The sequence below is a fragment of the Malurus melanocephalus genome, unplaced genomic scaffold, assembly GCF_030028575.1.
Source record: "Malurus melanocephalus ecotype Western Australia unplaced genomic scaffold, MMel_1.1 scaffold_91, whole genome shotgun sequence".
Taxonomy (NCBI): Eukaryota; Metazoa; Chordata; class Aves; order Passeriformes; family Maluridae; genus Malurus; species Malurus melanocephalus.
Genome location: NW_026623323.1, coordinates 680181 through 683100, shown reverse-complemented (window position 1 = coordinate 683100; position 2920 = coordinate 680181).

Sequence of the window (2920 nt, the reverse complement as noted above, 5' to 3'; positions counted from 1 at the left end):
TTTCAGCACGGCTTTGAACTAGAGAGAGCTCCAGAAGTGCCAAGTTATAATTCACTGTTACGAAAGTCGGCGTGCTGGCTGGGAGTGRGGCCTCTGATGCCAGCCCAGCAGAGAGACAGAGGGACGGTGAGGCAGCTGGGGAAAACTCCTCAAGATTGCCTCTCTCTTGCCTCAAGATCCTCATCTCCATAGCCGCTGTCTGCAGGCTCTGGAATTGCTCTGCTGGAGGCAGCACCAGCAGCTGCCGGCTGCRATCCCAGGGATGCAGCCCTGGCTGAGCCAACCCGGCCCAGCTGCTGGGTTCGGGATGCTGCCCACACCTCCCTGTCTGTTCCCAGGCTAATTTTGGCATCTGAAGGAGCAGAGGACACGTCCTCTGGAAAATTATAGTGCTCCAAATCAGCAAAGCACTTCAGATTAACATTGATAGGTCTGAAGAGTGGCTTAAGGTTAAGCACGCCGTGGGGCTTGCTGGGTAAGATTAGTCCGCAGCAGATGYGCATTCTGCTGATTCAGGCTTTCAAAATGTTTAGGCCTTGATTCAGCAAGGCACTCAAATGTGAGCAGTCCTGCTGAAAGCAAGAGAGATAACTGGCTGATCAAAGCTGGGTAGACGGATGGAGGAAGAACATTATGTTACAAACCTGCTCGTTCAGGAATGAGTTTTATTTGAGGAGCAGGAGCGATGTGCACGGAGACAAAGCTATCGCCTGTGTTGTGGAGGGTGTGTGTGTGAAATAACATTTCCTCATGGCYCAGCGATGCCCAGATGGCTTCTCAAATACCAAACAGACCTATTTGGAATCAATTCTATTGAATGGCAGCTACCTGTCCAAAGCAGCACTCACTATTATTTGAGTCCTTTTTTAATCCCTCAGTGTTTTTATCTCATGGCCCATGCTGGCGAAAGAGGCCTCATGGACATCATCTAGCTGATCTGTGCATTTACAACSGCATCTTGATGCCAATGCATTTAGGAGAAATCCCGCCCTAACTAAGCCCAGAGATGGGAAATCCAGCTGGGGGCAGCAGCTGCCAGGGCGGTGCTGAGGGGTGCTTGGTGACTTTATTACATTTTGATGTTGTCACCAGGATCAGTATGGAGGTAACGATATGCAGGAGTGGGACTCATTTTTGGCAGGGCTTGTAGGGGATGCAGGACCTTTTCTAGCCTGAAAGGCCCTGAACTCATGTCTCCTGATGGGCAGGGCTCTGGGGCTCTGCTGGTGCTGGAAGGGGACACCCACTTGTGTCCCCTCCATTCTGAGCCCTGTTTGAGGCAGTGTGCCAGGGACAGGGATCACAGCAAACAGTTCCCACTGCTGAGAACTAGGAACAGCCCTTTTACTGCTTTTCTGGTGATTAAGAGACCAAAAATAAAATGACCTGCACTTATATTCCCAGGCAGGCGAAAAGAATAATTACTTTACAGAGATGGAATTCCTTCATATATTATAGCCATTAAAAAAAGTAAAATTTGAAATTTACTATGGCATGGAACAAAAAGGTAGTGCAGTTAGAGATAATGAAATCCTTACTTGCCATTAATGGAAAAATTACTGTTGTTAAAAGACCCCTTCATAAATAATTGAGGACCCAATTATACAGTCTTGGTGACTAATTTATCCAGGAGCAATACGGACCATGTTTTGCCATAGAATTCATGGCACATTATCTCTGCTATAGCTCGCTGCTGCTCTGCAAAAAAAATAGTAAAAAAAAAAAAATAAAAGAAAGAAAGAAACTAATGCACCTACTAATCAGGAAATACATTATCAGTAATGAGAGATGGGTGTCCATATGTCTTAATTTAGCATGGTTTTGCTGATGTATGGAGGCCTGGATTAACATGCTGGCTGGTCTGTGTGCTGTGAGGGGAGCAGGGCTGTGAGAGGAGCAGGGCTGTGAGAGGAGCAGGATTGTGACAGGATCAGGGCTGGGATGAGAGGAGGGCTGTGAGAGGAGCAGGGCTGTGAGGGGAGCAGGGCTGTGACAGGAGCAGGGCTGTGACAGGAGCAGAACTGTGAGAGGAACAGGGCTGTGAGGGGAGCAGGGCTGTGAGGGGAGCAGGGCTGTGAGGGGAGCAGGGCTGTGACAGGAGCAGGGCTCGGATGGGAGCAGGGCCATGACAGGAGCAGGGCTGTGAGAGGAGCAGGGCTGTGAGGGGAGCGGGGCTGTGATGGGAGCAGGGCTGTGAGGGGAGCAGGGCTGTGATGGGAGCAGGGCTGTGAGGGGAGCGGGGCTGTGATGGGAGCAGGGCCCTGACAGGAGCAGGGCTCGGATGGGAGCAGGGCCATGACAGGACCAGGGCTGTGACAGGATCAGGGCTGTGAGGGGACAGGGCTGTGAGGGGAGCAGGGCTGTGAGGGGAGAAGGGCTGTGAGGGGAGCGGGGCTGTGACAGGAGCAGGGCTGTGATGGGAGCAGGGCTGTGAGAGGAGCGGGGCTGTGACAGGAGCAGGGCTCGGATGGGAGCAGGGCTGTGAGAGAAGCAGGGCTGTGACAGGATCAGGGCTGTGACAGGATCAGGGCTGTGAGGCGAGCAGGGCTGCTGGCCGGGGCTGTTCCCCGCACTCAGAGCCCTCGGTGGGTGCGGGTCCCTGGTCATTCTGCCAGTGGTGTCCCAACCTAGGGGGCTGCGAGCTGCCCCAGGGAAGGGGCCTGGGCTGGGAGTCCAGCCCGGGCAGCGCTGAGTGCGCTGACAGCCGCTTTGGTACAAATATTCTTTGAAAAGACAAGGTTTGGGGCTGTTTGGGTCTTGTGCAGGGAACCTCTGGACTCCCCCATAGCGCTGTCGGGCGAGTCAGGTTTGCGATACGGTGAGATGAATCCCGCAAACGGGCTGGCTGCTCCCCGCCGGTGCCTCGGTGTGTGACAGATCCCCCCGGGCACGTCCGGACATCGGCTTCGCTGTGTCCCGG